At 38.5% G+C, this 27,527-nt stretch overlaps 2 long non-coding RNA genes across 2 annotated transcripts; one reads left to right on the plus strand and one right to left on the minus strand.

Moving 5' to 3' along the window:
* Nucleotides 1-7,400: 7,400 nt before the first annotated feature.
* Nucleotides 7,401-10,990, plus strand: LOC131024834 (uncharacterized). Its single transcript, XR_009101993.1, has 3 exons — nt 7,401-7,572; nt 10,133-10,211; nt 10,778-10,990. It is a non-coding gene; the product is annotated as an uncharacterized LOC131024834 (long non-coding RNA).
* Nucleotides 10,991-24,949: 13,959 nt separating this feature from the next.
* Nucleotides 24,950-26,429, minus strand: LOC131024835 (uncharacterized). The gene is made up of 2 exons (XR_009101994.1): nt 25,635-26,429; nt 24,950-25,282 (listed from the first exon to the last, which is right to left on the minus strand). It is a non-coding gene; the product is annotated as an uncharacterized LOC131024835 (long non-coding RNA).
* Between the last annotated feature and the right edge of the window lie 1,098 nt (nt 26,430-27,527).

Consider the following 27,527-nt stretch of genomic DNA (forward strand, 5'->3'; position numbering starts at 1 on the left):
TATGGAGTCGAATTTTATATCAATAGAAACCTCTTTGAGTCTAGTTTAATTGAAAAAAAAAGTATGTTGAAAAACTCCAAGTAGTTTAAGAGATATAGCGATTTTCCCATCGCCTACCAGATTCGGCAGTTTCTGCCAACTGAAAGTCCAGATTTTTGAAAAAATAGCAAACGTTACCTGAATGAGGTCAAATTTTATATGTAGATAGCTAACACATATATCTTCATACAATAAAAATTTGAGAGCTAAATATCAACATATGGTTACTGAAATAATTACCCTAATCATCTGCCTCACGACAGTTTCAGCAGATACTGGCAGTAGACTTCTCAAATTTTAAAAGGGTAGTAAACGAAGTTCAAATAACATGAAACTTTGAACAAATATTCACCACACTCCCATCTATACCCCAGAAATTTCCCATAATATAATAGAAACGGGAATGCATCGAAATAAGGGCGTCAACTTACCCTTGTCCAAGTGAGCACTAATGGAAGTTGTCCGTCGGGGGTTTTCCGGTCGTCGTTCCGTGATGGTGTTTAGCCGCGAAGGTCTACGACTTAGTTTTCCTCGTGCGAGGTAGATCAGGCTACACAACGGTGGTTTCTCGATCCTTTTTCGTCGTAAGGATAGTGAGAAACGAAGGCCGTAAGTTGGCCGGTGGCTAAGTCGGGAATTCGACGTTGGCCGCCGAAGGATATTGCGGCCTTTGGTCAGGAAAATATAGAGAAGGCTTCGGCCTTTCGATTGTTGGGTTTGGTAGCCTGAAGATGGAGGAACGAGTACACGTTCTCGGTTCAGAGCCTAGTGGCCGGTCGGCGAAGAAACAGCCCGGCGAAGGAGCTCACTTGAGCTCTTGCAAGTAAGAAATTTAAAAAAATTCTTCTAAACTCTCTCTTGCCTCACACCTCTTGCTGCACTTCTATTTAACAAAGGGAGAAAAAATATACAGTGTTTACAACACTCACAACACTCAACTCACAACCCGTTATACCCCGAGAAAATTACTATCTAATTTTCTCACACCAAAAGCTTCTAACTAAGCTTTTGTCTCAAACCCTCAAACTCTCGTATTTGAGATTTTACTTCAACTTACTCTTGCTCTCTCTAACAGAAAGAAGTATTTTCTGCTTTGGTGTGTTTTTAAACTGCTGCGAATCCTAGCAATTTATAGGCAAAACTGGAATAGTGTTACTGTAGCAAAGGTTGAAAAATCATGCGCATTAGTCCAAAGCAGCCAAAACTTTTCTGCAAAGCACCAACTTTTTTTTTTGACAAATTGTTAGCACCAACTTTTTGACTAACAAGGGAATAGTGTAGGAATTGATGTGTTGGATGAAAAATCGAGACATACGTGTAGTGCCGTGATCTAGTTTCTCCTAGTTCCTGTAATAATTCTCCAATTCTCGTTTAATAAATACTCGTCTTATTTATATAAATTAAATCCTCAATCTTGAGATTTAATACGTGAAAGTCGAAATTAATTCGCGACTTAGTACTAAACATATAAAGCGTGAAATAATAAAATTATTATTAACATAAACTCGAGTTATAATTCTAGCAATTCGATTTAAATAACACGATTTATGAAATCGGTTATAAATCTAAAATTTCTAATACTATTGATTAAATCAATCAACTGGTAATGCAAGGTCTCAAACGTGTAGCTAAACCAATAATTTAATTATTGGTTTGATTCATGATTGAATATTAAATCGCAGCTCTGTATCTCTTATACAGACTTTTGCTGAAATAATATTATCTGAATAAAATAGTCACAATAAATAATTAAAAGAATTTTATAACTAATGCACATGTTTAATCTAATATATATTTAAAAGAGCGGGGCATTACATCACATAAGATATGTAGCATAACATTCCTCTTCTATTTTGTATGGATTATACTTATGTTTTATATAGGGGTTATTGCCAGAAAATACATATACTTTGTCAATTTTCTGGTTTATAACATGACCTTATAATTTGGCCAGAAAATACATCAATTTTCAATTTAATTGCAATTATAACATGACTTTATAGTCTGATCAGAAAATACACCAAGTTTCAATTTATTCTCAATTATAACATGACCTTGTAATTAATTTAGTATAATAATATCAAGTTTAATACATTAAATATTTTTAATTTTCTTTTCATCTCACAATATATATATATAAATATATATATATTGATCGTATCAATATTTATATATATATATATATATATATAACAAGATATTATATTGATGTCTTAAAAATACACATATATATATATATATATATATATATATTATGAAATAATTAATCATCTAACTTAATTTTTATAAAAATTAATCAATCAATTAACAATATTTTATACATAACAATTTAATATAAATACAATAAATATTAATACATCTATGATGAAAAATAATCTAAATAAGGTCATGTTATAATTGAGAATAAATTAAAACTTGGTGTATTTTCTTGTCAGACTATAAAGTCATGTTATAATTGCGATTAAATTGAAAATCGATGTATTTTCTGGTCAAATTATAAAGTCATGTTATAAATCAGAAAATTGACAAACTACATGTATTTTTTGGCAATAACTCCTTTTATATAATATATAAAAGAAATATATTAGAAGCTTAAGCCACAAATCAAATCACAATAAAATTAAAAAAATAATCTCCTCTTCTATTTTGTATGGATTATACTTATGTTTTATAAATCGACCAATCATGATTTGCTTTACATATATCTACCAGGCTACACACATATTTATTACTATTATTTTTACTTATCTCTCCTTTATCTTCACTTCTTTTTATACGCATTTTAGACCAATTATTTTTTTTTTTTGAGAGAAAGGTGAAGCATATATTAATTGAAATCCGAATGTACAATGTCTAGAAGCCAATTAGGAAAATTGGCCTTCCAAACAATAGCATCAGAAGAAGAAAAAGAGAAGCGAGCAAGCTCGTGAGCTGCTCGGTTTGCCTCACGTCGAGCGTGAAAAAAATCAAGAACAATGTAATTCCTTGCATGAACAAAAGCATCCTAGAGTTCGTCACAAAGAGACTCGGTGCCAAAGTGAGATTCTTGGAGAACATGAGTCGCCAGAAGTGAATCCGTGTAAACAACCACTGGTCCCGTATCATTCTTCAGACAAAATCCCACAACCACCAAGATAGCATGTAACTCCGCAAGAAGAACCGTTGGTGTGAAACCCATCCTTTGACACCCAGCTGCCACAGGTTTTCCCAGAACATTTCTGATGATAAACCCCATACCCACACAAACACCCTCCTCAAGATAAGCCATATCAACATCAACACGCAAAACGTTGGGAGGTGGAGCGTACCAGTGTCTTTTTCCCTCAGCTGGAAGAAGTCGGTGTTCAATGAGAGTCTGTTCCCGAGCTTTATGGTAAGTTTCCAACATTCGCAATCCTTCACTAAAATTCAGGGTGTCATTCGGCCCCCTCTATCCATGTTTGAGCTCACATAAAAACTTCCAAGCAAGCCATAGGAGGAAGAGCCATTGTTCCAAACCTTCATCCCCATCATGGTCCGCCACCACCCTGCAGAGATCCCTTAAATCAAGATTCTTGAACGGCTTTAACAGCTGCCAGAGATCAGTCCCTGTCCAGGCTTCACGGACTTGCTTGCACCAAAGGAGGCTGTGGGTCGTAGTAGCCCAATCAAAATTGCACCATGGGCAGATCGCCGTTGTGGGAACATGATGTCGAGCTAAGTTAGCATTAACAGGGATCAAATCATTCAAAGCCCGCCAAGCAAAGTGCAAAACTTTCGGCGGAAGATTCAGTGCCCAGAAGCGTTTCCACCAATTACAAGATTCAGCTCGCGACGAATTCTCTTGAGGCTTGTAGAAATTGACAGCACAGAGATACCCGGACTTGACTCCAAATCTTCCTTTTTCATCGAAAACCCAGAAGCGAGAGTCGTCCTTTTTTTCTTTTGGTAATTCTATCGAGCAGATAGCGTGCACAGCGAAAACAGGGAAGAAGTTCACAAGTTTCGCCCTCTGCCACGTTCCATCTGCCCCAATAAAATCCTTCACTTTCAAATTCTGATTAGCTGCAGCTAAAAGGGGCGGTTGCCATCTACCCAAACTCGGAATCCAATAGTCGGAGAAAGCTGAGATTTTGTCCCCATTTCCAACATGCCATCTCAGGCCATTTTTCAAAAGCTCTCTGCCCCAGCAAATAGAGCGCCAAACATACGAGCTATTCGCGGAAATGCGAGCCTCCATAATATCATCATTGCGGAAAAATAGCGTTGTTTTAGCACTCGAGCGAGAAGAGACGTCGGGTTTTTAATGATCCTCCACACTTGTTTCGCAAGTAAAGCCTGATTGAAGGGGACGAGTTGTCTAAAACCCAGACCGCCTTTTGATTTCTGTTGACAGAGCACTTCCCATCGAGACCCAATGCATCTTTCGACCTTGATCCGTGTCGCCCCACCAAAACTGAGCACAAGCCTTTTCAATATCCAAACACACACCAATTGGAACTCGAAAGCAAGCCATAGTGTAAGTCGGAATGGATTGAATAACAGATTTAAGAAGAGTCTCCTTTCCCCCGCCGAAAAGAGTTTCTGTTCCCACCCTTGTAATTTTTTCACAGCACGATCCCGAAGGAAATCAAAATGGAGCTTCTTTTGTCGAGGAATGAAAGTGGGCAGCCCCAAATAAACAGCGTGGCCTGCCGTTTCAGTGATCCCGAGCGTCTGTGTAACTTTCTCAATATCCACGTCCTTTGCATTGGGACTAAATGTAATCGCCGACTTTTCATAGTTAATAGTTTGTCCTGAGGCCTTCTCATACTTCTGCAAAACAGAAAGGAAATTTCGAGCTACCTCCTCCGTAGCTCTAAAGAAAAGGAGGCTATCGTCCGCGAAGAAAAGATTCGTGATAGTAGGACTATTACGCGCCATTTTTACCCCACTAAAAAGGCCTTGATTCTCGAAACTCCGAAGCAAAGAAGAGAACCTCTGCGCACAAATAACAAACAAAAAGGGTGAGAGAGGGCAGCCTTGGCGCAGGCCGCGAGTTGGGGTGAGGTTCCCAAACACCTTGCTGTTAATCACGAACGAGAATTGCACCATGGCTATGCATTGCATCACAAGATCAATCAAAGGTAAAGGGAAGCGGAGAATCACCATCATAGCACGCAAGAACTTCCATTCCACCCTATCATAGGCTTTACTCATATCGAGTTTAGCCGCCGCGTAGCTCTCAGATCCTTGTTTTTTGTTTCGAATCCAATGCATACATTCATATCCCAGGATAATATTGTCTGAAATAAGACGTCCTGGTATAAAAGCACTTTGAGACTCATCAATCACCCAATGTAAGGCCATGCGAAGTCTATTCGCGAGGGTTTTGGCCACCATCTTGTAAGTCATATTGCAAAGGCTAATCGGGCGGAAATTTTTCATGTCTTTCGGCTTCTTGGTCTTCGGGATAAGGGCAATAAGAGTCTTGTTCCAATGCCTAATGCTCTTCTTCCCATTAAGAATCTGAAGAACTTCACTAGTAACGTAGTCACCAATTTCGCCCCAAAATTTCTGAAAAAAGAACAGAGGGAAACCATCCGGACCGGGAGCCTTGTGAGGATTCATCTGAAAAAGTGCCTTTCGAACCTCGTCTGTTGTGAAGGGTCTGGCCAGAGCTGCCATCGAGCCCTCACCCAAGAAAGTGGAGCAAGAGTTTGTAACTTCATCAATGGCCGTCTGGTCCGGCTGAGAAGAGCAAAACAAATCTTGAAAAAAGTTTTGCACAACCGAAGCAATCTCACCCTCCTTCTTCACTTCCACCCCATCTGCATTCCTCAAAGAGATAATAGAATTCTTAGCTTTCCGCTTTTTAGCAAAAGCGTGGAAATACTTGGTGTTGCGGTCACCCAATCCGAGCCAATTAGCTCGCGATCTTTGCTTCCAATGAATCTCTTCCGCTTCTGTAAGTTTTTCCAATTCTTTGGTAATTTTTGCCAAGTCTCTTGAAAAATTCTTTGTATGGGACTGCCTATTCAGTAAATTCTGTCGTTTTTCCCTGAGCTCCTTAATTTGCTTGGAGAGCTTATCCAATTTGTCCTTCGCCCAAGCTGAGAGAAAGCTCTGACAGACGCCCAACTGCTCATGCAAAGAGTCCGAAGAAGAGTTGGTCCAGCACGTAAGTAAATCCGCCCCGAAGGTCTTGTCTAAGAGCCACTTTTGTTCAAAGAAAAACCTTTTTTTCCCCTTATCATGTTCCACCTGTTCATTCCTCATGGCGAGTTTCATCAAAATCGGCCTATGGTCCGAGCAAAAGGGTCCAACACATGGACCGCGCCCACCTCAAAAATTTCATCCACTAAACAATTAAAGAGAAATTTGTCAAGTCTGCCAAAACGGGCTTCTTCGCCTTTTCTTTGGTTGTACCATGTGAAAAGGGAGTCAGAAGGTACTGATTTTAGTCCGCAAAATTGAAGTGCCAAATTGAAATCACGCATTTGAGGCCACGGTCGTTTGCTCCTCTCGCAGCATTCAGCCCTACACGTGATTTCATTGAGATCTCCCCCAACAATCCACGGAATATCCACAGCTGAGCTACAAGCAAGCCTTTTCAGTAGGGTCCATGAATGGTGTCTTTTAGTAGTCTCCGGATTACCATAAAACCCTGTAAAATGCCAAGTCAATTCATCAGTTTGAATAATTCAGTCGATGTGGCCCGGGGAGAAGCTGGTGATGTTAACATTACAAGGTTCCTTCCATAAAAGCATCAACCCTCCACTTGAACCTTTGGGATCAACCACGAAATGCCCCTCGAATTTGAAAAGTGTCTGCCACCATTTCGCTTTAACAGTATTAACTTTCGTCTTAAATGCGTGATTTCATATTGACTTCTCAAAAGTCACAACTTAATTTCAGCATTACATTGACTGAGGGCAATCGAAATCCCCGATCGAAAAATATTTTTTTTTTAAAGAAAGAAGGCTTATATTGTAATACCCCGTTTTCTCATAGCTAAATTTAGAGTAATTTTGAATTTAAAAATTAAGATGATTCATGCCGGAGAAAGAAAATGAATTTATTTTAATTCCAACAAAGACGTTTTAAAAAAAAATTGTAAATTTAGTTATTAAATTTATATGCATTGCATATTTATTTAATTGAGCATCAATCATTTACACGAACTATTTATTTAGCGAACCCCGAAAAAAAATATTACTTATATGTTTTTAATTAGTCATAGCCTTTTCAACCATTCCTATCGGCCACCATACTTCCTCTCACTCACGTACAACTACTCTTCAACATAAACCCCAATTTCAGCATGAGGCCATGTCAAGGTACACGTAGGGATCAATCACCTAAAGAAAATATCAAGTCTACATGTAACACCTCCCCTTCATTTTCACGGATAAAGAGCTGCCAACTCACACCATTCCCTCAACAAGTCACTGCAACTAAGTTACTTTGGCATTTCTCTCAAGCTTCAACAATCCTCCCCATATTTCTCTCCTCTCTCGCAAGAAAGGTTCAAGAACAGAATCATCCACCATTCAAGTACTCACAACTCACAAGGTTTTATCTTGAACTCCTTGCTTATCCTATTTTTTTTTTTACAGAGATTAAAGTCCTTATTTTGTGTTCCACATTCTGAAAAACTCAGCTGCACAGACAAAGAAACGCACATACGCATACATCTATTCTGTATGTATATATATAAATATGTGTGTATCCGCATAAACAATCGAACCAAGTTTTCAGTATGTATAACAAAATTCATTTATTGATTTAAAGAAAAGACTTATGTTTGTACATATGAAAGAATCGACTTGATAAAAGAGAAGTCTTGAAGCTTTGTTTTCCCCTGATTTCGAACCTTGCTGTGTCGGGTCCTTTGGTGTGTTTGTTGGCTGTGAGAGTCGATAGATGGAGAGAGGTAGAGCACGGCACAGCGGCAACTCGCCGCTGCTGTCCGGCCAAGGGCGAAGAGTGAAAAGGGGGAGGGGATCCGAGGCGGCGGCTTTGCTGCCGTTGCTCTGGATCTGAGAACGGAGGGAGCCTTGGTATGGTGTGTGTGTTCTGTTGGTTGGGCCTAGGGCTTCAGGCGGCGGCGGCCTCGTCGTCGCTGCCCTGAGTCGCCGGAGTCAGAGGAAGAGGATAGGTCGGGGTGAGAGTGGTTGAGGACGGCGGCCGTCGAGGGAGCTGCGGTCGCCGGGAATCGAGCAAGAGAGTCGGCGATTTGGGGGCTAGGAACCAGAGGGAGTCGGGAGGGTTGAGAAATTGATGGTGACAGTGGCTTGATGCTGCTGTGCACCGGAGATTCCGAGGAGAGAGAGGGAGTCGGCGGACGGCGGCTGCGTGCTGCCTCCGTCCATGTGCCTGGGTGTGTGTAGAGAGCCGAGGGTGGCGCGGCCTATCGCCGCTGCTCCTCCGGCAAGCTTCGGCGGCGGCGGAATTCCGAGGGAGAAGGGGACGGATTTCTGGCGTGAAGAGAGAGAGTGAGATGGGATGAGGGCGCAGCTAGGGATGAAGAAAGGAGGGGTAGGGTTTAAGTTGTTGGGCTGGTCTGTTGGGCCGGGTCTTGGGCCGATTTTTATGAGTGTTGGGCCCGTTTTTATTTTTAATTGGGCCATGTCTATTTATTTAGTTGGGCTGCTACCTGATAATTTTTTTAAAAATGGGCTATTGTTATTTAATTGAGATTGGGCCTTTCCTTTTAATTAACATTGTGTTTAATTATTTTAAAAAGGATGATTTCATAATAATATCATATTATTATTATGTGCATATATGATTAAGCATGAAATGATTTGCATCAAGTATTTTTGTGAGTGAAAGCATTCATGATTTAATTGGTTTATTTATAAATCCAATTATTTAAGAAAATCGAGTAAAGATATTGTTGGTGTCCTTGACTCAAGAATTTTAGTTTTCAAATATTTATTACTCCCTCCGTCCCAATAATGAAGACACACTTCATTTGGGCACGGAGATTAAGGAGAGGTAGTTTAAGTGGTAAAGTGTTGTGGCCCACTTAGATTAGTGTATTTGATTAAATATGTTTAGTAAATTTCTTTATTTTTATATAAATTTATGAATTTCGAAATTTTTAATTAATTTAATTACATTTAATTTTTTTTTCGAAATTAACTGTCTTTTTTTTTTACATCGCACATAAAACTCAAAATAAATCTGAAATCCCCAAAATCATACACCCAAATCAGAAATAAATCTACAAATTTGGATCCCCAAATCATACACCCAAATCATCAAGAAACATAAATTGAAATCGCCATTTTCAAGGTCTACTTCAATTTTCTGAAAAGTAATTTTTCATCTCATCTTTGAAAAGCAATTTTCATTCTCATCCTTGAAAAGAAATCAAATCGAAACCAGAAAAGGAAAAGGTCTTCATCAGCAATTCAATTGAAATCGAAATCGCCATTTTCCACTTTCAATCGCGGTTGCGGCTTTGCTGCGGTCGCCGTAGACGAGAGAGAGGCGACGAAGCCATGGCTGATTTTCTCTAATGAGGTCGAGAAGGATAGCGGCGAGGATGCGAGAGAAGCTGGAGGTGAGGAGGGAGGTTGGGGTTTGGGTGGAGATGGAGCTCGACTGCTTCAATGGAGTTTCTTGGCGAGTATGAGAAATGGAAATATGTGGTTGTGGGCTAACCATGGGAAGATGGAGCTTTACATGTTTCTTGGCGAGCTCTGGTTGGCGGCAGCAAGGGCGACGACCCTATCGAGAGTCCGATGGTGGGCTCGCCTACCGTTGTTTCGCCGGAGATTTGAGGGAGGAACCGGCGGTGCTGTTCGCCGGAGAGGGGAGAACATTCAAGAGAGAGAGAAAAAGATGGGAGGCGGACGAATTTTGTAGATTTTAGGGTTTGGTTAGTTATTTATAGTCTAATTAGTGTTAAATTAAGTAGTGTTGTTAAGCCCTAATTATTTCCCAAAATAGAAGTGTGTCTTTATTATTGGGACAGCCCAATAAGGAAAGTGTGTCTTCAATAATGGGACGGAGGGAGTATTAAATTTTGGAAACCCGGCGTGATGAATCAGGAATGTTTAGCACACTCACTAAGACATAAGATTAGCATCACGAGACCTATTAAGAATAGAATTTCTTGTAGGCTTTGTGGACCAAGGGGATTAGCGCTGCTTTCCCAAGACAAGTTATATGTGTATGATCTTCAGGCTTTGCCTATCCAGGTGGGCTTTATCTTACAAATGTATCTTGAGTTATATAAGCTTTGATATTTCATGAAAATGTTGTTTATCCAATATAAATGTTTTTATGTGCGTTCTGTATAGTTTAATGCTCGCATAAGCATCGATCGAGATTCTCATTTGGCCTAACACGTTAGATGAGGATTGTGTACACAAGGTTAGTGGCTCGATGGGTTGATCGCCATCGTGCACTAACAAAGCTAAGAAGCGTTATAAGGGTGCTTGTCTGGATGTGTTCCGAAGCACAGAAATGATTATTGATCTGACCGGGTGCGTCCCGAGATTGATAAATGGGAGAAAAGAAAGCGGTCCGTCGGTGGCTAGAGGTCCGGGATCATAAGCAGCGAGTAACAATCGAACGTTACATGGCGCCACTTAATGAAAAAAGTTTTGTCATGCTTAGAAGTGGATTTCTATTTTTAAAACCTTCTGAGTCATGATTGTGATATTGGATAAACTGTCTTTACGAAAATATGAAATGTTTATGAAAATGCATGCCCACTGAGTACATTAGTACTTAGCCCAAAAATACTTTCAAATGTTTTCAGGTTGGCTGGCTGGTGCTGACGGGACTGAGCTGAGGCTATGGTTCAACTTCCTTTTAAGACTTCCGCTGTAGCAGTAGATAATATCTTGTCTTTTGTTTTCTCAACTTAAGACTTTCATGCCAAATTTCAAATGATATCCCTGATCGAGTTTAAACTCTTAACTCCCTAGTTTTATACTAATCAATGTCGGTTGTCAGAAGCACGAAACAAAACTTGTGATCCAAAGGGGCGTAGCCCGACTTATCATCCTATTATTCGGGTTTCAATAAGATTTTTCCCTTGTTTATTTCTATAAATCAGTCGCACCTTGATTATAATTATTTCTTTAAGAATTGGGGTGTCACTTATATTAAGAAAAATATGGAATAACAATATTTAAACGTCAAGTAAGAAATAAAACGAGCAAGCTCATAAATTGCTCTATTAACCTTATGACGAGCACGAAAGAAACCCATGATCACATACTGAGCATGAAAGAAATTCAAAATTACATATTTGCGAGCATGAACAAAGACCTCCCATAAATCATCACAAAGCGAATGCGAGCCTTGATAGTTTATATCAATCTTGTAATTTATAATTACAAAAGCGAAAACACGGAAATAAATCATAGGAAAAGAAAACAAATGTAGAAAAGAAACAAAGGAATAAATCAAAAAGAGAAAAAGAAAAGAAAGAAAACATAATGATGAATATAAAAAGAGATAATTGCAAATTAAATTTCAAAATCTGGAGCTTGTTGTAAATAAGTATTTAATTTTTAAAATATTTCGATTTGTTACAAATTCAATCCTTAAACGTCTAAACTAAAAAATGATTAAGGAATTTTGAGGCTTTGACCTTTCGGACCTTTCCTATTATCAATCTCATCAGTAATTCTACCATAAAAATAACTTAAATTTAATCGCGCCAATTTGTGGTTCAATCACTCAACGGTAAGACACGTCCGAAGCTAGAAATATGATTGGATCAATTCAAGTTTAATCATACTTCTAAAAGAAAAAATAACAAATTATCAGCTCAAAATTTAAAAAGCTAGTTTGATATAGGTTCAAGAGAAAAAAAAACAACAATATAAAAAATCGCAACTTGGGCCGCCTCTGCATTGGGTTTTTTCTTGAAGTTTGATTGTGGGCCGTTTGAACTTTGAATATTCTATTCGTAGTCACTATATTACTCACTATAGCCCCCTTATTAAAATAATAAAAAATAATTATAAATTTATTATTTTGTCCTTCACTTATAGCCCCCAAATTAAGATTACTTTTTCCAAAGTCAAATCAAATTTAAAACTTTAATTAATATAGCCCCCAAACACGTACAGAATCTTTGGTTTTTTTCTCTCGTTTCTCTCTTTTCGTAGACAAATACAATTAATCTTTTTCATCTATCTCCCAAATTATGTGCTGTAAATTGATCGAGTATATTTATTACATCAAATCAAAAATCAATCGGTATAAGTAATTCCAAACCCAACAGTTTTATCAAATATACTTCAATACATTGTTCAGAAAGTATGATATTACCCACAATTTGATCACAATTACAAACATAGGGATGAATTAAATTACCCACGATTTGATCAGAATTACAAAAGTAGGGATAAATCAACATACTTGCCGTAAACTTGGGTAACAATATTGACATAGGTTTCAATAATGTGTTTTCGTAAAATATTGGATTTTTTTTTTGGGAAATCGGCGATAATCAACCAATAATTTTAATCGATTCTTCTTTGAAGATGGTGTCGAGCCTGATTTTATCTATCTCCAATAAAATGCGAATAGGACGGTGGACGAAGTGAAGGGCCACTGCATCAACTACGAAGTTGGAACGCAGGTGGGAAGAAGTCAGAGGGACTAAAACTATGGAAAATGGTTGAGGTTTGTAGCCATAGAAAGAATGGTCTACAAATGAATATGATAGGGAAAAAATGCAGTGGAGACGAAATAGGTAAAAGACTATCTTGAAGATTTCTACTCTTGATTGTGGTTGGGGCTATATACTAAAGTTTGAAATTTAATTTGGGATGGTTGCCGTAAAATACACGAATTTTCAGCAAATTCTAGTTTTTCCCATAACCTTTAAAATTTGAAAAAAAAAAATACACCACTGATTTATGCTTAATTGTGCTAAATTTTGGGGTTTATATGAGCTTTATTTTAAGATAATCTTCTGGAAATTGGTGCGTTTTATGGCTTGTTTGATGCTTCGCAGGAGATTTAGGTTTTTAGATGGAAGAATACAATTTTGGAGATTTCGGGGCTAAAGAGGGTGTTTTTAGCATAACTCTGTAGCCAGAGCAGAGCAGCATAGCTCTGTCGCCAAAGGCCGCGCTCCAGACCAGACCAGAGAAGTCAGCCGAGGTCCCGCGTCAGAGAAACCAATCTCCAGAGCAGCGAAGTCTCGCCAGAGAAATCACTTCGCTGCTGGAATCAAGAAGCGCCAGAGGAATCGAAGCGCCAGAGAAATCACTTCGCTTCTGGAATCGAAGCGCCAGAGAAATCACTTCGCTTCTGGAATCGAAGCGCCAGAGGAATCGAAGGGCCAGAGGAATCGGAAGCGCCAGCGAAATCAAAGTCCAGTGCAGCGGAACCAAAGTCCAGTGCAGCGGAATCAAAGTCCAGTGCAGCGGAATCATAAGTGCCAGAGAAATCGAATGCCAGAGCGGAAGCCGTTCCGCTGGCGAGAGCCGCGATTTCCGCCATAGTGGAGATTATTTCCAGAGCGCGCGTCACAGCTGGACTTACCTTCCTTTGCACGATTCTATTCCTTTTAGAGTCCGGCTTTGCATGGCAACTTCCGTGGTGATCCATAGGGATACGAAGTCTATAAATAGGGCCTAGCTTTTCTTTCAGAAAGACAATTCATTGCCCTAATTTTCGTTTTTCCTGGAGATCATCTTTCCCTTAGCAGCCGCAAACTTTAAACTTAGACTTTTTAGTTTACTTTAATTACGTTCATTCTTTTGCTTTAGTTTTCAGTACAGACGATTTCTCTTTTCATTCCAGAGTGGTGATTTTATTTTCTTCGCAATTTAATTTATTCTCTTGTTTTATGTTTATTTTTATTTCTTTGCTTGTTCTTAATTTAAGCATGAGTAGCTAAACTTTTAATTCGGCGAGAATAATGAAACTCTAATTCAATTATCTATGAGACCTAATTGGTTTAAAATTGATTCTTATTGATTCCGATAAATTCCTAGGTTCAATGATAATTCTGATTTTATTTAAGTCTGATCAACTTAGGTTTAATTGGATTATAGTCAATTAGCACCTCCAATCCGTAATTGTTGGAATATGGCTGATTAGTGACAAAACTACCATGTTCGTAGTAGGAATTAATTGGTATATTAATTATTACTAGCGTATCTAGGATAATTGGTATAAATTGGGTTCCTTCACCTTACTGCTATTAGAATATTAAATCTAAGACTGGCGTATCCAGCTAGGTTATATTTTAATAAGGGAAATAGACAAGACTAGCGTATCTAGCTGTCTATCGACACAGTAAATAGAAATTGGGGTATGTCAGTGCGTATCACGATATCCTATAACTTATTGGTTAATAGGGATTAATTGATTATTGCGTCGAGGATCAGAGATTAAATTAGTGTGGATTTATTTGAGCCGAATTACCTTTCTATTGATTTATTTCAATCGTTATTTCTATTTGATTTGTTGCATTCTTAGTTTTAATTAATATTTTCTCCAAAGTTAAGGCGTGGTGGCATCACCGTTTTTATAGATTTAGGGATTTGAATGAGTTTTAACTGCTCTCTGTGGGATCGACCCTGCTTACCAATATACTAATTTATTTTGGTAATTCCGCATGAATTATTTGGTGGTTGGCGACGTCCACCAACCACCTTTCGATTTTTTCTGATTTTTCACACGAGTATGCAATACCCCTAAATAGAGTTGATTTTAGGGCTTTTGACTTAGATTTTTTGATACCTAAGTATGACGGGTATAAATGTGGCATAATAAAGTCGATGCATCGGCTTAGGTATCAATAAATCAAAGTCAAAAGTCCTAAAATCAGCTTTTTAGGGGTATTTCATACCGATGAAAAAAATCAAAAAAATCGAAAGGTGATGTATTTTTTTTTCAAATTTTAAAGGTCGTGGGAAAAATCAGAATTTTCTGAAAATTCATGTATTTTACGGCAAATATCTCATTTAATTTAGATTCACCTTTAATTTGAGACGGTGGGGGGTAAAATAGTGAACATATTATTATTATTATTATTATTATTATTATTATTATTATTATTATTATTATTATTATTATTATTATTATTATTATTAAAAGGCTATAGTGAGTAAAATTGGGGCTATGAATAGAATCATCCTATCATAAAAAGGGTAATTCTATTCACAACCCTCATTTTACTATTTATCAGTATGCCATCCAATGCGATGCACCGTCCACAATATATATATATATATATATATATATATATATATATATATATATATATATTGATGAGGAGTAAATCCTTATCAGCTTGGACCATAGATCTAAAAGGTTTAATTACACCTCATTATGTTTTCCTACTATCATTTGCGATGTAAGTAACTAAACTGTGCAGGCACGTATCAAAGACCTTAATGCCATGCAGCCATATAAGCTAACTAAAGAGAGATGGCTGCAGACCTGCGCCGCCTTAATCACACGGACAAGAATCTAGCCCAAGCCAAGTTGCTTAGAAGAAGGCCTTCCCTGCCTGTGCAGTCGTAATAAGCAAACTCAGAGGTCTTTCCCTGCTTGCGCAGGCATAATAAGCATAGATACTCTTCAGGCCTGCGCAGGCATATTGTTCCAGAGAGCATGATTGAAACCGAGTGTTAGTTGGAAGTAATCCGTTAGAAAGGACTGATTGTAACAGATAATGACATTTGGTGATTTTATGCATGAAGAGTACGTGAGAATGCGAAAAAGACCTTAATGCCCCTCTGCTTTGTAAACTCTATAAATACTCATTGTACCCTAATGTAAGAAGGGAGGAATTTTAGATATCAGAAATACAAGTGTTATTCTTCTCTGTCCTTCGTAGAGTTTTTCTTATTTGAATCGTCTTTGAATTCTCGAACCTTCAATTGTCCAGGTTCTTATTTCTACCCTATTTTCATGACTAAAAGACAAGGGAGATTTTTTTTTCACCATATATATATATATATATATATATATATATATATATATATATAGTAAACTAATTTGAAGAATAGAGAAGTAACTCCAGCCCTTGATTTTTTGTCATCCAACGGTGTTGATTGTTTCTCATAATCCACGCAATACAATACTGAAGGGCTATATATGTAAATTGGTATTAAGCAGATAATGTCTATTCCTTAATTAGAGTTAGATGATTATAGAAAATATTAAAGCAACATACGTTATGGACCTATAAATAGTGTGGTCTTCGACTCAAGAGTTGACGTCCACTCTTCTCATGCTAACGGCCGATAATCATTCAAGAGATCACAGAACCACAATATGACTGATTCATCAGGTATTCATTTGACGCATTTTCAATTAACGGGCTGTTGTGAAATGTAATATTTTATAAGTTATCGAATGCTGACGTTCACGATCAATATTGGTCTCGAGTCATATATTTTGCTGTATAATCGTTGTATTTTGCATTGCTATTGATGTTCTGTTACCCAAAAAGTTAATAGTTCATGCGTAGATCTAAGTATAATCTATACATAAAATACTTAATCAAGAAAAGTCATCTGTAGATTTGCATTTCATCATTTGAACGTCGTCGAACAAATTATGTAGATACTAAGAGTGCCAGACGAACACGTCTATCATTTCCATTTGCCAAGTTATGAAGATAGAATCGTAGTATGATGAACTTTTTATATATATAGGCACTCATATAGTTCAATTCCTATATAATTATACATAAATTCCATTCCGTCAGCTTACTCATTTCGTTGTACCTCAGAAAGCATATACATAAGCACTACGGATCATGGGATTGTTATCCTCAATGCGTCGATCTTCTAAAACCATATACTGGACATATTTTTGGTAGCTTAGTAGAAGGGGTGGAATTTTACAAGGAATATGCCAAAGCATGTGGATTCACCACTCGGATGAGCACCTCTGGGCATTCAAAAGATGGGACAATGATAACACGATATGTCGTGTGTAATAGACAAGGAGTATGGGATAAGGCGGATGAACCACTTGTTCGACCGAACAATCAACGAGTCAAGAAAAGAAAGACGTCATCTTGCAAGGTTGATTGCAGGGCAAATGTAATTTTTGCTTTTGTAAAAAAAGGTTGCTACAAGATACGTGAATTTGACGAAGGTCATAATCACTGGATGGTGCCGGAAGCTGCACGACATCTAATGCCTGACAACAGGAATGTTGATGAGGTGCATTCAATGTTAATCATGTCTGGCTTAAGGGCCAATATTGGTCTGATGCGTACATTTCGCATGTTCGCAGAAATTGTAGGCAGTTATGATAGAGTGGGATGCACTGGAACAGACTTCAAGAATTTTGTAAGAGACTTGAGAGTATATATCAAAGGATCGGATGCCCACATGTTGTTGGAGGCATTTACAAATAAAAAGGAGTTAGGGAATGTCTTCAAGTTTTGTCACGATGTTGACGAGGAAAACAGATTGCGTAGAATCATCTGGGCGGACCAAACAGCTGTTGCAAACTATAAGTTATTTGGGCAGGCAGTCTCGTTTGATGCAACTTACAATACAAACAAGTTCAGTTCCAAACTACTTTATTTAACCGTTGGATAATTTAGATATGATCTTTGCTGTCTCACTATATGCTCAACAACTTAATGTTATAATAATTTGAACTCACAATCATCTTACTTGTTGTTTGTAGGTACAAGTTGATCTTCACCCCGTTCACATGTAGGGATAACCATGGGAAGTGCGTGTCCTTTGGAGCAGCACTAATATCGCAGGAAGATACGGATTCATATGCTTGGGTGCTCGATAAGTTTGCTGAAATCATGGGACAGGCACCGTGTGTTTTCGTAATGGATCAAGATCCAGGGTTAAAGAAAGCAGTGGCGTTGTCTTGGAAAGACACATGACATAGGTTCTATATGTGGCACATCAACATCAAGGTTGCTGAGAAATTGCCAAAAAGGTTGCAGCAAGATCCCGATTTCAAGTTAACGTATGACAGGATTGTGTGGACTGACCTCGATGATCCAGACGTCTTTAAGGACAACTGGAACTCCATGATTCTGGAATTTGATCTATCGGGCAATAAGTGGTTAGCTGACGTGTTTGAGGAACGCAGGTTTTGGATCCCAGCCTATTTTAAACGTTTTCTGTATAAGAATTCTGATTTGGTGTTGTTGTATACGAACTATTAGAGCGGTATTGATGCTCAGAGATATGCTTACAAGCAGGCAACCTTTGCAGATGAGACACGCACGCCCAGAATGCTTACAAATCTCGATATCAAGCAAAATGTATGAGTTATGTACACGAATGCCATATTCCGAAAAATTCAGGAGGAGATTGATATCTCAAGTAAGGCGTGTGTCATACACAAGATGTACGACGAAGGTGATGATAATGTTTATGAGGTTGAGGACAACCTAGATGGCATTTATTGTCTTCGTTATATGCGGCAGGTTGATGAATTGGTTTGCAACTGCAATTTGTTCATCCGAAAAGGTACTTCTTAAATCATCAGTAGACTCATCAAAAACTTCAGTGTCTCAACACTTCTTTCAGTTTCCTGTTTCCTGAAATCATCAGTAGACTCATCAAAAACAACATGTGGTGTTTCTTCAACACAACGAGTTTGAGAATTAAACACTCGATAGGCTTTGCTGGATCGATTAGCCTTGCTATCAAATGTGTTTAACCTCCTCTTATCATTGTTGTGGATGAAACACCTAGAACCGAAAGCATGAAAGTATGAGATTGAAGGCTTCCTGTTCTTCCATAGCTCGTATGGAGTTTTCCCATGTCTTTGAGTGAGGAATGAGCGATTTTGCGTGTAGCATGCGTTGTTGACTGCTTCGGCCCAAAATTTCAAAGAGAGTTTTGATTCGGCTAGCATCGTCCTTGCTGCTTCCTTTAAAGACCTGTTTCTTCTTTCTGCAACTCTATTTTGTTGAGGAGTCCTTGCTGCAGAAGTTTGATGACTGATTCCTTGTTCCTCACAATACTCACGAATAACAGTATTGAGGAATTTAGTCCCACGATCTGATCTGATGCTGATGATGTTGACTTCCTTTTCAACGCTTAGTCTTCTCAGCAGCTTTGGCAATTCCAGCAGTGTCTCTCTCTTGGTGTAGAGAAAGATAACCCAAGTATATCGTGAATAATCATCCACAACAACTAAGGTATACTTCCTACCATTGTAGCTTCTCAGAGGAGTGTCCTGACTTTGACTTGAATGACGTCCTTGTCTACTTTCCTCTTTGACATGCTTCACATTCTTGCATCTTCTGGAACACAATAGAAGGCAAACCTTCTACCAGTTGATGTTTAGCAAGCTTGTTGATCGTTTTGAAGTTGAGGTGGTTGAGTCTCATGTGCCACAGCCAATTGAGCTCCGAGCTGCTTTTGCTGATGAGACATGTTTCTGGAGGACTGTCTTCCCATGAGACGACGTAGAGACTTCCTTGTCTGAATCCTCTCCGAACCACTTATCTTTGATTGTTTCTAACAGTGAATTCATTCTTTTTGATCTTCACTATGAAACCGTTGTCACAAAATTGACTCACAGACAACAAATTATGTTTAAGACCAGAAACAAAGCTAACATTACTGATACTGACATTACCCATGTCGAGCACACCATAGCCTTTTGTTTCTCCGATTGAGTTATCTCCGAATGCAACTTTTGATCCAGCTTTCTCAACATATTGAGTTAGATATTCTTTGTAGCCCGTCATGTGCTTCGAGCAGCCGCTATCCAGATACCATGTTCTGATTGAAGCTTTAACTTCTTCCATCTTTTTATGTTTCCTATTTTGACCTGCAATGAAGAGTTAATTTAGGTACCCAATCAATGTTTGGGTCCTTCAATGTTAGCTCGTGGTCCCTTTGGAACCCATATCTGCTTCAGGACTGATCTTGGAGATGATCTCTTGCGCTTTGCTGGTTGTCTGGTTGGCGCTTCAGTCGGCACATGAGCAATCTTCTGTTGAGTTTTCCTTTTTAGAAGCTAACTCTTGTAGAAGCTTTGTCTGATGAGTTGTTGAGGTCTTCTTTGCTCTACAAAGTACATTCCTTGAGATACTTGAGTCATTCTAGACTGATGGAGACTTGACTGATGTCATGGAACATGAGTCACATGATGTCCAGTCGCTTGTCGTCGAGAATGGGGTTTGGCTCGCCTGGACCTATCATTGCTTTGTCTCCATGGATGTTTTTCTTTTGGAACTGAAGTTATTTCAATTTCTGACTGGTGTTGTTGTTCTTCCCCCTGGACTGGTGAGGAAGATTCTTCTTGAGTCCTGATGTTCCTTGCCCAATCTTTGACTGAAATCTGCTTTCCAGTCTTCTCAGTAGGATGATCTGGTTGGGGGCCTCCTTTGTTTGTCTGTAGCTTTGTGGAGGAGGAACATTTGTCCTTGCCATCAGTTTGCGTTTTCGAACTTCATCCATATCATGATCTCTTGATTCTTCTGATGTGTCATTTTCAGAAGTATCATCCACTACGTTGATCATGATATTCTTTCCTTTATCAATTGCAGCAACCTTTCCTTCAATGCTTTCAACGAGGCCTTTTGATGAAAAGTTGCTCATCATGGGAGACTTCATCATGCAGTCCTTGACTGTTTCTTCCAGTTTGTGATTGAGCCTCTTGATTTCATGAGATGCTCTGTCACATTCTGAGTTGGATATTCTGAGCTTTTATTCCAGTCGACTGTTCTCCATGATTAGTTGATCAAGACAAGTTTCATCCGGAAAGTAGATGATTGTCTGATTCTTGGCTCGTTCATCATTGATCTCATTTTCCATTTTCTGATTCTGCTTGAGGAGATCTTAGAACATTTTCCTTAACTGATAGTGATCAGTCATGAGCTGATCAAACTCGTCAGTTTCATCGGCTGAGTTTTCTCCAGATTCTGAATGATCTCCTCAAAACACCAGGGAATTATCAGTATAAGGAGTTTTTGAGTGAGAGATTACCTCTGAGCCATTCATTCCATTATCGTAGCTGTTGTCGGCCACGCTTTCAGTTTCATTGGCCATCAGGGCTTGGCTCTCATCATCTGAGCTAGTAGAGCTGAAGTCGGATGATTCTGATGTGTCTTCGGAAGATCCAGCATCGTCAGCAACCATCGCTTTCTTCTTCGCATACTTGCGATCTTTCTTGGCTTTCAGTTCTTTGCGCTCAGACTGCGTCAGTTCAGGGCATTCAGTTCGAAAATGCCCTTTCTTTTTGCATCCAAAGCATTCCATATCTTTCATGTCGAAGGCGGCTGACTTTCTTTCTCCGCTTCGATCAGTGGAATGTCTGGGGTTGCTTTCTCTTTCTTTTCCTTTGTAGTGTTTCTTGTGGAACCTTCTGTACTTGCGGAATTTGGACTCCATCTTGTTGAATCTTTCAGTCAACAACGCATATTGACTGAAGAAGTCCTCGTGCTTGAGTTTCGCTGGTTTCTTTGTCTGCTTCTTGCTTTCTCTTGTTGAAGCTTTCAGTGTTGCTCCTCTTGAGGTTGATGGACCATCTTCGTCTAATCCTCCAGCCTTCTTGATTTCAAGATTTCTCTGGATGTCGAACTCATTTGCCAAGAGGTCAGAGAAGAGCTTGTTTGTCGGGAGCTGACTGAATCCAGGCTTGTTCTGATGAGCGACTGAATAGATCTGCCAATCTCCTCGCGGCAGTGCTTGAAGAATCTTCAAGTTGATTTCTCGTTGAGTGTACTTGTCCTTCGAGATGGATTGAACTTCATTCAGGATGATTGAATCTGAGTTCCATCTCATCGACAGATTCATTCTTGAGCATGAGGAAGGAGTCGAACTTCTGGCACGCTATGGACAACTTGTTCTCCTTGATTTCCTCGGATCCTACGCACATTCTTTCAAGAATGTCCCACATCTTCTTTGCACTTTTGCACTTGATGATTTTGGTGACATGCTTGTCTGGAACTGTGCCGGAGATGATGCTTTTGGCGAGGTTGCCTAACTCATCTTGCTTCCTTTTTTCTGTGGTGAAGTCTGCCTTCTGCTTGATCTGGACCTCATCGTATGGATCCCGTGCTGGATCAACGGGAGCTCTTTTGACGGTTTCGGTGATGATGATTGGTCCGTTGGTGATGACTTCCCACATTCGGCAATGTTGGGCGGTGAGGAAGCTTTCAAGCCGAAACTTCCATATGTCGTATTTTTTAATACTAAACATAGGTAGAGAGGATAATCTGTTGTGGTTAGTCTCCATCAAAAAAGATAGATCAGGTAACAACAGATAGAGAAAATAGCAAGCCCTTTTTAGAAAGAGAAGTTTTTCGAGACCTTTGAGAAAAAAGATCTAGTGCAATAAGAATCTAATCAGAAACAGAATGTTCTTGCGAACAACCTGCTCTGATACTAATTGTTAGGTCCGAAGGGTCTCAAATAGGTGTATGGGGGGAATACACATATAGGCTATTTTTCGTCCAAATCAGAGGGATCTCAAGTTAGAGATCAAAATGAAACTTTACACGCAAACTTAGACGCCTGTTAACTGAAAGGAGTTTTGACCAAACAGGGTTGACACGTTAAGGCTTCAGTCGAGTTTGCTAAAACAGAGATGTTACAAGTCTTCCCGACTATCATAGGATAGATCAATTAGACTGATAACATACGCAGCGAAAATAACTTTGTTTCATAATAGCCTTGGTTGAGCACGTTGTTAGGCTTAGGTTTCTCTTTACTTTTAATCAGTATTCAGTTTATCAATTGAAAGAGCACAAGTAAGAATGTAAAACTGAAAGCTGTAAATAACACAGAGATTTTTACGTGATTCACAAAACACTTCCTACATCCACGGTCGGTTGATCAGACCAACAACTTTACTCCGCAAGTGCTTTTACTGGTGCACTGCAAACCTATCTGTGTGCTTAGCCGCGTGCACACAACTGAATCAACTGAAGATTCAATCTTCAGTACCAACACTTCACTCGCGTTGGATTTTCCACTCCCAGCACGAACCTGCACTAGGATCTCACGGAGTCAGAGTACCTTCCTGAACTCCTTTTCAACTCAAACGCTCGATTCTATCTCTCGAAGGGAGGTTTGAAATCTTGCCAACTAGACTTCAAAGAACAAGTTCTTTGGAGTTAGTTTTGACCTCGGCTTTGGGTAAACAAGGGTTTGCCTAAGGTCTTAGAGAATATATGTAATCAGCAGTGACTGATTTTTGGCTTTGGTATTCTCTTCTTCGATTCAAGCTTTGAAGAGGTTAAGCTTCGGCTGAGAAACAATTTTGGCAGAGTTTCAGCTTATGTCGTTGAATCGGTGAAGATTGAAGTGATCCTCGAGCACTATTTATAGGAGAGGTCTTGAATAGATCCGTTGGCGGAGAACGTCTTCAAGATTTCTTCCGTTGGAGAGCTTTTCGAATTTGGGCTGAGGCTTCAATCTTCGAGGTTCCTTATTTGGTGAGAACGGCTATGTTGAGGAGCAGGAGATGTGACGTCTCTGATAAAGTAGCCACCAAATAGGAATGACCTCTGCAAAGAGGGATGATCCTGAGATCTCTGCATTTAATGCGGCTGTACTTTTGGAGTACGTGGCTTCCTTTGAACGTTGGAGGTTCAGTCCGAGGAAGAATGTTTAACTGATACTTGACTTTAATTAGTATCAGTCCGCTGAATCCACGTGGCACGCATTAAGTAATCAGTTCCGGACTGATTCTTCAACTGATACTTCAGTTGGTAAACTTCAGTCTTCAGTTTTCAGTCTTTTGTCCTTCAGTCTTCAGAACAGCAAACTAAACTAGAAATGAACTCTAACACTTGAGTTCGAACAGTTCTAGTCTATTACAATTAAGGTCAATGGATTTTGGTATCATCAAAACAAGGATTAAGATATTTCAATAAGTTCCCAACAGGTTTTATGTTTTTTTTTTCTTAATTATTCGAATTTAAAGGAGCCGTCCGATTGTGTAGATTAAAAGGTCCAGATTTATTCTCTATTCTTTATTAATGGGTCATTCTCTATAGATCCCTACCCAGATGACTAGGGTATAAACACTTCTTAATATATAAAATATGAACTAGTTAAAATGTAAGAATTTTATGTAGAACATGTATGAATTCGCTGTGTAATTGTATAAATTGCGAAAAATAAAATTTTTATTATCTATGGGATTCAAACTCGAAGCCATGAATTCATCCAACAAGGTGATGAATCAACCATCGATCTTGATGATCTAAAGGCTGGAAATGGTTTCAATTTTATATCATAAGAGGTGTTTTTATTTTAGCCCACCCCTATATATATATATATATATATATATATATATATAGGGAAGGGATCAATGAAGAATGCTAAATGTAGAAGGAAACAACGAAGGTTGAATAACTCAATACATTTACTGAATAAATCACGCGAGCGCATGAACGAAAAATGTACGTGTTTATTCAGTAAAATAACTATTCGTGCGGTCGCGTGATTTATTCGGTAAATTTATTAACTTATTCAGAACGAAATATAGTTACTTCTTCATAGATCCCAACCCTATATATATATATATATATATATATATATATAGAGAGAGAGAGAGAGAGAGAGAGAGAGAGAGAGAGAGAGAGATAGAGATGTTCAATTGTAACAACCCGCTCTTTTATTATATTTAAATCCAGTAATATGATAATTATTATTTCATATTTCAGTAAATCAAGCCCAGTAATTATTTATGATTTAAATTCAACTTATGACACTGGATTATATTCAATTAAGCAGGATTATTATTTTATTACCAAGTCAGTAGTTTCGCGTAAATAAAACCGCGATGAAAATTATTGAGTAAGCCAATAATTATTCATTTCAGATTCATAACTGACTTAGCGAAGTCATGTTATTTATTAATCACAATAGAATTATTTTTTTCTATTTTTATTATTATTTCTTGAGTCGTGAATTTATTCCGGCTTATGAAGAATTAAATCTACGGATTTAATTTAGAATTATTCTAGCTAAAAAAGGAAGCAGATATCGAGTAGTTTCATAGAGTACTTTTGAATGAGACCGAGAAGAGAGTCTGAATACAAATAAACATAGATACGCACAGATCAAATCAGTTACCCTCAATTATTTATACATATGTCTAAGATAAGATAAGTGAAGGAAATAAATGCACAACACGCTCTCCAACTCCACGCCTACACTGTGCATCTTTTGACTCCAACTCTCCACGCCTGTCTGTATTCTTTTTGACTCCATTCTGCACATTTTTGACAAAAATGTGTGCATATTCACACCGAACACCTTCACAGATTGAAAGCATATAACATCCTCATACCCATTCCACACTTAAACGTTTTCATCATTCTCTGCCAAAGAAATTTTCAAGTATCAGTTAATTCTTGCTTCATTCAACACCAACGAGCAGTCCATAAACACCAAGCATCATTCAAGGTATTTCATGCCATCTCAGTTCACTATCTTCATATATGCATTCCACTTCCCTCACTTCATGTTTTAGAAATTCAGAAATATAGGATGGAGTTTATTACAGAGAAACATAGCAAAACACATATGCGTACATGATTAGCATTCAACAGAAATAGTTTAATTCATACATTGATACCTTTATACTACCTTTGTACTTAGAACCAAGTCATGAGAATTTCCATCAGCAACAAAACGAATTGAAATACAATAGTAGAGAGATAGAACAATAACTTAGTTTTAGAAAGACATCGAACGCGGCCCTGCGCAGTCGAGCCGCAACAACGGTAACTTCCTACGGCCTCATCGGAGCCCGAGAACGACAGCAGCGGCTGCCAAGGCTCCAGTTGGCGACGGTGGCGGCAACTCCAGACGGCGGCGGACTCCTCGACGAACAGCAACAGTCGACGGACTCCTCGGTGAACAGCAGCAACAGCCGCGACTCCGGGCGAGCAGCAGCAGTTCCAGGCGGCTGAGCGGGGCGGCGCGGCCGAAGGCCAAGCGCCGCTGGTCGCGGCCCAGAGCTGAACAGCAGTAGTCAGCGGCAGCAGCTCCACGCGGCGACCTCGCTGTGAGTCGCCGGAGCAACAGAAAGCGACGCTCCTCGCCGTTGAAGAGAAGAGCCGCGGCGGCGGAAGTTCGAGGGAGGAGATGGCTGGATTGAGCGAGAGAGAGAGATGTGAGCAACGTTCGGTCTTGATATTGTGAGAGAGAGAGAGAGAGATACTTCAATGTGTGTGTGCATGTGGTGATTGAATAAAAAGAGAGAGATGATGTGAAGCCTCGGTTTTGTTTATTAAAAGAGAGGAGTGTTATGCTTTTAAGAGTGTGATGCTTTTAATAAAGATAGATGCTGTCTGAAAAATATTGAGAGAGAAGGAGATGCAGCGTGAGAATTTTTGTGAGAAAGAGAGAGAGCAACATGCGGTTTTGATTAAAGAGAAAAGAATTAAAAGTAGCTTTAATATAGATAAAAGATAGAGAGAGAGAAACGATTTTTATATAAAAAAAAAAGAGAGAGAGATGATGCTGCAAATTTTTCTTCTTGATTGAGAGAGAGCCGAGTGCGTTTAAAAAAAAGGGAGAGAGAATCGGTTTGATGATTAAAAAAAAAGAGAATGAATATAGCTTTAATAAAGATAGACAAAGATTTGTTAATTAAATGTGTAAAGTGTGTGTGCGTGTATGTTTCTAATTGAAAAGGGGAAAAGGGAGTTTGGGGTTTTGGACCAGGTTTGAGCCGGTTTGGGCCGGGTTTGAGCCGGTTTGGGCCGAATTTTTGGGTTTCCCTTGGGCTTCTATTATTTTTCTTATGGGCTTCAGATTTATATAAATGAGCTCCTATTATTTTTATTTTGATTGGGCTTCTATTATTTGTTACTAATGGGTTACGAATTTTTATTAATTGGGTTCTTACTATTTAATTGATTAAGTCTAATAAAATTTATTTAGTTAAGCCCAATGAGATTTATTAATTTAGGCCCCATTATTAATCCTAATTATTTTTAATTAGTGATAAATTTTTTAAGACTTACTAATTATTAATTAGTAAGTAAATTAGATTATTTTAAGATGAGTAGATTATTAAATATTATTAATCCGTCCTCATAAGACGAGCTTTAATTCCTTAAATAGGATTAGCATCTCATAATTTAATTAAAGAAATATGAGACATGCATAATCATTTCACGCATCCTCATTTATTGAGATTTTTCGAGAATTAGAATCTTATTTTATTTTCTCGGATTAAAGGTCAAGCACCAGAGTTAGAGCTAAACCGTGAGTCTGCTATTCAGGTGGGCTTTCTACGTATAAACTAAAATTATATATTAGAATTGTTAAGACTTTATGCTTATGAATTTAAATGATATTGTCAATGCCTAAATGCTTTATGTTTCATTATTAATTGCCTATCTGATGTTAATCGAATTCGGATTCTGGATGGGACCGCAAATCCCTTCAGAATTAGTGTACACCCTTGTGATCGTGAGTCATCTAGCGGGTTGGCCGATCATAGTGTCCGTAGAGGGAGGCCTCCCTCTCGGCACGAGTTACTGATATGGTGATTAATGATATAAAATACTTGCGCGGGTTATTGATGAAAGAAATGATATTATGTTTGGTAAA

The sequence above is a fragment of the Salvia miltiorrhiza genome, chromosome 5 (assembly GCF_028751815.1).
Source record: "Salvia miltiorrhiza cultivar Shanhuang (shh) chromosome 5, IMPLAD_Smil_shh, whole genome shotgun sequence".
Lineage (NCBI taxonomy): Eukaryota > Viridiplantae > Streptophyta > Magnoliopsida > Lamiales > Lamiaceae > Salvia > Salvia miltiorrhiza.